At 46.6% G+C, this 9546-nt stretch overlaps 1 pseudogene; it reads right to left on the reverse strand.

The window, feature by feature from the left end:
* Positions 1-2453: 2453 nt before the first annotated feature.
* LOC146890332 (forkhead box protein M1 pseudogene) lies at positions 2454-8326 on the reverse strand (annotated as a pseudogene).
* Between the last annotated feature and the right edge of the window lie 1220 nt (positions 8327-9546).

The raw sequence follows: 9546 nt of genomic DNA on the forward strand, positions 1-9546 counted from the left end.
TACTAGACTGAGTTTCCTGGATGACTGGACTCTCTTATTTTGGGAAAAGAAAGTACAAAAATCTTAATTTTATTGTAGAATACTCTTAATTTCTGACAAAAATAATCTTTGTAATTGGTTCTCGGGCATTTGTCATGTTAGCATCCATGTCCTCCAAGGATACAAGAAATTAAATGCACCTGTGCTGGTCATCAAATTTGTTAGAAAAAAGATTACCATCTGGATATTTCTTCCTTTGACCTTAAGGCTCAATGTTTGCTCCAGGGCACCCTTCTTTCTGCATCAAGCTCCCTTCCCATGGCCGAGTCTGATTCCGGGCTCTGGATGCTCACAGGGCAGCCACATTGCACTGCAACCCCACATAGCACAAAGTCTCAGGCAGTCCAGAGAAGCCAGGATTGCTTCCGTGTAGCACGTTTGCAGCAGACACTGGGGATGGTACTCCAGGCCTCCTCAGCAGCCAGCTGCCATCTGCCTTGCCTGCAGGGGTTGCAATGTCACCTTTTCTTTACAAACTTTTTTCTGGAAGCATTGGGGTTTAAGTCCCGGACCTGCAGGGTGGCTGAATAGCTGGAGATATCATTTTCCTCGCCAGCAATGTAGTCAGGGACAAACAGGTCTTCTGCCTGGTCTTGTGGGAGAGTCACAGCTGGGGGAAGTGCTGATCCTCAGTCAGATGGGGGTTGATGGTGTATTTGCCCCCTTTGGAGCGGACAGCGAGTACTGAGTAGAGAAAATGCTGTCAGGACAGGGACCCTGCTCACACAGTTCCAGTGCTTCTACTGAAGTGTCCCTCAGATCCTCATCCTGTCAGACAATTGTCTTTTTAACTGTGTGCCAATAAGACACGTGTTTACCACATCAAGCTTACCGTAACTGAAGAAGAAAACCTGAAGGAGCATCTTAACTCCACACTCTCAGCTAAAGACAAATGGACAGAGAGCTTCATGGAGCTTTTGCCATTCACACAGGAGTGTGCCTTAGCTGCTCTGAAATGGCCAGAAGGGTTCTAGGCCGAAGAAAGGCAAAATGAAAAAGAGCATTATGTGGGCTTAATGAATGGGGATAAGGTGGCCTTGTATGCACTCTGTGGTGCTGGGTTCATATCCTGGGCTGCACTCTTTGCTACTAAAAACCATTCTTGACTGGGCATGGTAGTGCACACCCAAAATCTAGGAACAAGATAGAGGTCAGAAGATCAGGAGTTCAAAGTCATCCTTGGTTATATGGGCAAATTCAAGGTCAGCAAAAACCATTTTCCCTAAAAACAAGTGCTTAAACTCCTGAGAAAGGGGCTGGGGATGTGCAGTTCAGTTGGTTGAGTGTCTGCCTGGCGTGCATGGATCACAGTGCACATAAACCAGGAGTGAGTGCACAAACCAATAATCCCAGCGATTAGAAGGTAAAAGCAGAAGGAAACAAGAGATTGTCTCAAACCAAACCAAAACACACACCCATGCACTTTGCACACACACTCGTGCACCATCATCATATACACACCTCACAGTATACGCAAACACACACCCAGCCATGACAAGCTCAATAGAGGCCTGAGTCTCAAAAGTTTACCCTAAGACAATACCTGGTTCCAAGAAAGACCACAAACTGAGACCACACAGGCACCACCCAGGAACAGACCATCCAAAGGAAATTCCCAAAGTTCCAACTGTTGTAGACAGGGTCACCTATCAGCACACACCCATCGCTTTTCACCATGACACCCTAGACAAATATCAGCCAATCAGGGGTCCTGAACCTTAGAAAACCCTCACCCCTACCTTTGCTATTTAAAAAACCCAATCCCAACTGAGCTTGGGGCTCTCCAATCACACCAATACATTGGACACACAGAGAGTTTGCAAACTTGTGTAAAAATAAAGGCTCTTTGTTTTACATACAGGACTCAGTTGTAATCTGGGCATAACAATCGTAAGAGAAAGGGCTATTCTAGGGCAGGGTCAAGAGAATTTGAAGGTCTGAAAACAACTTATTGTGTCATAAGAGTAAGAATGAGTGAAAAAAGCTGGGCAGTGGTGGCACACGTCTTTAATCCCAGCACTTGGGAGGCAGAAGCAGGTGGATCTCTGAGTTCAAGGCCAGCCTGGTCTACAGAGAGAGTTCCAGGACAGCCAGGGTTACACAGAGAGGGTCTGTTTATAAATAAATAAAGACAAGGAGAGCACTAGAGGAAGACACCCAGTATCTGCCTCTGGCCTCTGTGTGGGTGTGTGCAACCACCTGCACAGCAAACCCCTTCCCTGCATAACACATGTCCTGGTTTCCATTCTGAGGGCATACATCTTTAGAGTATACCGACTGATTTAATTCTGTAGTTTTCTTTTTTTTTTTTACTATCCAATGTCTCTCCACAGCCATTGTTCCTTTCTCATTAGCATTTAGAAAATTCAAAGTCAATAAAGCACTATGCAATCTATTTCTGTGGGTCTTTATCATCCCTTTCTGTTTATTTAACTTATCCTTTAGATTTTGATATGACCTTCTTTAACTGCCTGCCCTGTAGGATTGTGGGGTGTACCTGTAATATGCTTTATGTTATAATAAGCAAAAAGCTGCTTCATTTTACTAGAGAGATATGCTGGAGCATTGTCTGTTTTTATTTGTACAGATATACCCATTTATGGTCATAACTTCTAGTAAGTGTGTAATTACTGAATCTGCCTGTTAAGTATTTTCCGCTGACTAATAATCCAAATCAAATAAGATCAGACCAAATTAGCAAAGGCTCAGGTTTAATAGACGCCAGCACTCCCTGGTGGCCCTCAGGAAAACATAGAGAGGGGAAAGGAGAACCGGAACAATCACTGGAGAGGGAAAAGGGAGACCATGTGTTTGTTCTCTGGGGGGCAGTTTACATAGCCTGTGGGAGTGGTCTTGACCTTCCTTATGAAGGGATCACTGTTTGGCAGGCTTTCTTGGAGGTGGAGATGGACTGAGGGGACTCCCAGGAAGTTGGACATGGAACTTTCCACCTTACATTCCAAAATGGATGCCAGGAGGCTGGGGTGAAGCCCCCAACTAAACATTCCAGATTCTTTATATAAAGAGGTGTCAGGGAGCTGAGGTGACACCTCCAACCAAACAAAGCCTTTTCCAAACTCAAAGCAGTTTCCATTGAAAACCTGAATAAGTATCAAAGGTGTGGTGTACATATTTTAGTTTTCCAAATTCTACAAAATGACACATCCATCTGCCAGATTTCATTCCTCTGAGTACCCGTTGGTGTTTGTGCAGATAGTGCTGTTTGGTTAAATAAAGAACAAGTAGGACATTTTGTTATAATTTTCTTTTCTTTTCTTTTCTTTTTTAGCAGTGCCTCGCTGAGTTTTATTCAGTAGGTCATTACAGTAGTGTTCTTCTGCTAGCTTGCATATTGGAGCCTAGGGTGACTCTTTGCAAAGCTCAGGAGCAAGGTAAGAAAGCCAGACAGGTCAGGGGTCACTTCCTCCTTCTCAGGCCTCGGTCTGAGCTCTCAATGCTGGCTTCCTAGCATGATCAGGAACACCATCAGAGACCCACCTAACAGGACTCACGTGAGCACCTATCCCCCCACACCCAAACCCGACAGGCTTTTATACTAGAGTTTCTTCTTGGAGGACCACTGGTTTGGAAACATGGGGGTGTCAGGAAAGGACAGTAAGCGGGATCCTGGCAAGCCAACCTGTATTTCTAGAAGCCTAGAGCACCTACAAGTGTGGAAGAAACTGCACCATGGGTTCTTCCCCCCAAAGGCTACAGGCAGAAGCCAAGTGCAGCCCTTGTCACCCCACCCACTCCTGGCAGTCTCTAGATAATGATCTAAGGAGATAGGCTTAGTTATAACTAGAGGACAGTTTGGGGGACTTACACCATTTACAAGGGATGTCCTGCCAGGAGCAGCAGATGACCACGGGGCACTTCCTGATCGTCACAGCTTGTCACACCCACCCTTCAGATACAGCAGAGAGAGCAGAGGACTCGGACTCTCCAGAGACCCTACTGCATGCACAGGTCCCAGCAGTGGCTTAGATGTGACTATCGTCTTGGCATAATTAGATAAAGGGCACAGCCCAGCCCTTGTCTGCCAGCCTCCCTCAAAGGGCTTGGGGTAAACTGAGCCTTGTACAACCCAACCACACAAGTGCCAGGATAGTGGGCAGCTTGAGTGGCAAGGACAAGACCTTGGCTCTATCGCAGCTCCGGGATGAACTGAGATCAGTTGATGTCAGAGCACAGATGGTCCTCTTCCAGGACAGGGAAGCTGACGTCTAGAAGGATCTTGCTGAGGCTCTCGATTATCGTGTCCAAGCCCAGGCCTTCTGTGAGAGAATGGTTGGCTGAAAAGCTGGGGACTGGTCGGTCCACGGAGCCTGGCTTGGGAACCTCGAGATGTGGGTTGCGGAGAGCTGCTAAAGGGATCAGAGACAAGGTCAAAAGTTTCTGAGTTTAGGAGCTCCCAGGGTAAGTCAAAAAGGGGAACACTTTTCAGATGTGTGCTTTATTCAGCTCCATCAGCCCCAGGGAGTCTGGCAAGGGGCCAAAGGCACCCTGGGGGTTTGCACTGGGCTGAAATCTAACTCCCCAACTTTGGCTGGGGGTATAAGCCTCCGGGACTCAGGGGTTCTGGAGAGCAAAGACTTGCTAGGAGACGAAGACATGGACATTGTCTCCTTGATGGGGATCTTGAAAGGTCCTCCCTCTTCCTGAGAGCAGTGGAGCTGGGACACAGGCTCTGAGGACTCCATCAGGAGTAGGGGCTCCATGGCCGGCTGTAATGTGCTGGGGTCCTCTGACAAGTAGTTCAGGATCATCCAGACAGGGTGGCCGAACGTGTTGTTTCCTCCGAGACTGACTCGCCTCCCTCTTCTCTCTTTGCTTAGCAACAAGCATTTCTGAGACACACGGGGCTGGGACTTGAGCCCACAATAGGACTTCTTGGGCTTTGGGGTAAGAGAACAGGAAGAATCTTCGTTGGAACTGGAGAGGGCCACTCTTTCAAGGAAGGGCTCTCCACTTTGACAGGCCTCTCTAAGTGTGCCAAGTCCTCCCCAGGCTGGATTTCTTCCTCCTTAATAGACTGAATAGGAAGCAAAGGCAATAGCCCTTCTTCAAGCAGGAATTTCTCCTCCTTCTCTGGTCCGGCAACAGGAAGTGGGCATATCCCTTCATTGGCTTATAGTACCTTGGATGCAATTCGAACTCGCTTGCTATGACAAGCAAGCTCTGAGCTCCTAAGGGAAGTTGCCAGAGGCAATGGCATCTTTACCGAGGGCTGTAACACCAGAGACTGGTTCACTGAGAACTGTATGGGCACCAGATATGAGCTGACCCGTGGGAGCAGTGACTTCATCTTCTGTTGTATGCCCAGCGGGAGTTCAGTCTTGATAGTCACATTTCTCAGGATTAGGTCGTTTCTGCTGCTGTGATTCCAAGTTCTCAGGTGATTGTGGAGACCCTGTTTCCAGTGGCTTAAACACTTCGTCCAACGTCAAGACACAATTGAATGGTTCAGAAAGAGACCTTGCCATTCGTAGATCTCTCCCACACAAGCATGTCATGTAGAGAAAGGTTCTTCCAGCCTGGCTTGGTGATGTACTTAAAATAGTGGAAGTGATCCTCAATCCAAGTGTAGACATCCTTCAAGGTCATACGCTTTCTCTCAGTGCGGTTGATGGCAAATTGTGTCATTGTCATGTAAGCATAGTGTGGCCTCTCAGATACAGAGTCCTGCCAAGATGTGGATGCTCCCGAGGGCTCCTCAACCTTAACCTGATTCTGCTCCAGGTGACAATTCTGCTTCTCTTCCATCTCCTGCTTAATGCTGCTGGGTCCCAGCCTGTCAGAACTCATCTTCCCAAGCGTGCAGCCTGCTGCTTGGCCACCAGCAGACTTTTCCGTCTTTGCCTTGGAAGGGCCCCAGGTGGCTTGGAAACAGGAACACCCTTAGCTGCTGGCTTTGGTCCCAGCATCTCAGTGATCACTTCTGCCCCTTTAGAATCATTGCTGGTTCGGGCTTGCGACTGGGGACCAGGAGGGTGAGATGAAGTCCCCCAGAGCTGATGAGGATGAACTTTTGGGTCCACTGCTGCCCCTCTCTTTCCCTTTGGCAGTTAGTGCTATGATGATGCTGGATGCCGGCATTGTTGGGGCTGGTCACCACTTGTGTGTTGGACACGGTAGGGTGCTTGATAATCTTGATTTCAGCTGGAAACTTACAGGAACTGGACTCTGCCACCTCCTGGAAGGTCTGCGCTTGAGTAGGCTCCTGCTGGGCAGGATTCTCTTTGCTTCTTCCTCTGATGTTTCACCTGGGGCATTTTGAACAGGAAGGGGCAGCCTCCGTCTTTTGAGAATCAGTGGCCACCGGGGGCTGTTTCTCATCATGAAGCTCTCAGACTCCTTAGAGAATCACAAGAACTGACCCTGTATGCCGTGGCTGCTCCATGTGGTGTTGAGGCTGGGACAGCAGGTCCAGGACTGCCAGGGTGGGAGCCCCAGGGCAGGGTCGGGAGGCAGGGGAGCCTGGGGCCCGTTATAGTTTTCTTGGATTGTTACCAAGTGATGCAAAAGTCTCTTTTTAAACCTTTGCTATTGACATATAATTTTTATAAACTTCCAAGGCCTTCAGCACATTTCCAACCAATAATTGATCGGTTTCTGCATTACCTTGTGCTAGAGGCCCTGGCAGACCCATATGGGACCAGATGTGAGGATAGCGTATAATTCTAACTATTGGACAGAATCAAAAGGGCTTTGATTCACTTTATTTAAGTTTTCTAATTTATAACCTGCATTTCCTGATTTATTTACATCAGTATAGAATGTAGGGACTCTAGCTAATTGGTGTGTCCTGTACACTGCAAGGAAGGATCCAGTTAGTTCTCTTTATAAGTTGAATATTCTTGTTTTTAGGATAGTTGTCAATCTCTCCCAAAAAATTACTGCAAGCTCTTTGTCAAGGTTCACTTTCTTCCCTTAATTTGTCAATTTCATCATTGTTAAAAGGTAATACAATTTCTGCTCTGTATAATCCTGCTAATTGACTAAGTCTCAATTTTCCTTTTAGAATTAACTGAGACCTTTTCCCACACATGTTTTTAATTTTGTACTCACTTTATGTGGTAAAATGATCCATTCTAAAATAATATCTTCCCTCTGCAATAAAACTTCTGTAGGGGAATGTCACATGCCCTTAATCCCAACACTAGGGAGGTGGAGACAGGACTGATATGGCTGGGTAGAGAGAGGAATATAAGGCAGGAAGAGACAGGAGCTCATTGCAGTCTGAGGTTAGGTGGAGAGCTTTGCAATCTGCAGTCACAAGGAGAACAGGATCGCCCTTTGTTTCTCTGAGCCCTGGTAGAGGTAAGAGCTCTCTAGTGGCTTGGTTGCTTTGCTTTTCTGATCTTCAGCTTGAACCCCGATATCTGTCTCTGGGTTTTTGTTAGCTATGCTACAGGGAGTGGTCAGTCAGCTGACAGCCCATCAGAGGGAACATCTCCTATGTGCCAAATACCTTGCAAAATCCCCATGACTTATGCTCCCAGGTCCTTACAACAAATCTCTCGACTTAAAGACATTTTTAAAGAACTAAGAAGTTCTAACTCTTAATACCTGCACATCACAGAGAGAAGGCATCTAGACGTGAACCTGTGCACTTTGGGTTCAGACATAAAACAGCCCTGACAAACAATGAATCCCCATGACTCCATCACCAGGCTTGACTCTTAGCTCACAGCTACTGTGTTTCATCTCTACCCTACGACACTTGGGAGCAAATCCCAGACCACTCTCCTTCTACACAGATCAGCGTGTGTCATTGGAGAACAAGTGACCTCTGTCCCAGAACCCACATCCTTAACTCTAGGATCCTTGGAGATGTGTGTGGAAAGACGGGATACTGGTAACCTGTGCCAGAGATTTCAGTGTGGTGGAGACAGCGAGCGGATGGACCTCAGGGAACACTGAGAGGGAAGGAAAGGGTTTTCTTCTGAGGAGCCATCAGTAGGTCCAGACCCTCAGCCACGTACTTGAAGCAGCCATGACAGCATAAGATGTAGATCAGGGCTTCTCAGATCAGCATGCCATTCACCGCCAGCACATGCCGCCCCATCTGAAGCAGAGTATTCTGCAACCAACAAGTCAATGAAAGACAGAAACCAATTTCCTTAACATTAATTCGGCAATAATTTTGTACACAGTTATGGAAATCCCACTTCCTCATTTAGTTTATAATCCTTAACTGTGTTTGAGAACCCCTGTGAGGCCTGGCTGAGAAGATGGGGACCTTGTTACTGGGCAACTGCAAGAACAGAGCCTGGTCTCACTGGCAAAGCCTCTTAACAGAGATTTTTTTTTCCTTTCTGGGCCAGTAAGTCCTGCTTACTTTCTCCAGAGCCCCAAATATTTCAAAGATAAACAAAAAACAAATTAAGACTTAAAAAACAAAACTGGAATGGGGTGCACGCCTTTGATCCAGCACTCAGGAGGCAGAGGCAGGAGAGTCTCTGCGTTCAAAGCCAGTCTGGTCTTTAGAACAAGTTCCAGGACAGACAGGGATACACATAGAAACCCTGTCTCAACCTCCCCCAACACACTGTGTGTGTGTGTGTGTGTGCGCGCGCGCGCGCGCGTGTGTGTGCACGCGTTTGTGTGTGCACACGTGCACATATGTTGTGAGGCTGGGTCTCTCTGTCACCTTGGTTATCCTAAAACTCACTAGGTAGACCAGACCTGCCTTGAGCTCACAAACAACTGCCTGTCTCTGCCTCCTGAGTGGGCACTAAAGTTGTGCTTCACCACAGTCAGCACAATTCTTATGACAGACATCATTATAATGACATTATCTCAGTGCAAAGCTGGGATGGTATGATAAGACAATAATACAGATGAGCAAGCTGATTCAGAAGATGTGAAATAACACAACCTCTAAGTTCCAGACCCTACACTGGAAGATCTAGTTGTGTCTAATTCCTCTGTCTGTCCCGTTGCCTCTACACTTTGATGTGGGATTCCACTCTGGATGCTGTGAATACCATTGGTTAATAAAGAAACTGTCTTAAGCCTGCGCAAAGCAGAACTTAGGTAGGCAAAGGAAACTAAACTGAATGCTGGAAAAAGAGCGTGGAGTCTAGGAGAAGTCATGTAGCCCTGCCAGAAACAGATGCAGGAACTTTACTCAGTAAGCCACAGCACGTGACGATACAGATTAATGGAGATGGGCTAGTTTAGGAAGTAAGAGTTAACCAGAAATATACCTAAGCTATTGACTAAAGGAGCTCCCACAGTTCTTGTTTTCTCCTCTCGCTGACTCTATGCCTTGCTCCAAATCATTTTCTCTGCTTCTGATGGTTAATTAGTGACCTTATATATACTTTCCTTCTGGTTTATGTATCATTTTTCTATAATTTTTTCTTTTTATTTTATTTATTTATTATGTATACTTGTGTGTATGTCTGCAGGCCAGAAGAGGGCACCAGACCTCCTTACAGATGGTTGTGAGCCACCATGTGGTTGCCAGGAATTGAACTCAAGATCTTTGGAAGAGCA

The sequence above is a fragment of the Myodes glareolus genome, chromosome 22 (assembly GCF_982192425.1).
Source record: "Myodes glareolus chromosome 22, mMyoGla1.1, whole genome shotgun sequence".
In the NCBI taxonomy this organism is placed as follows: Eukaryota; Metazoa; Chordata; class Mammalia; order Rodentia; family Cricetidae; genus Myodes; species Myodes glareolus.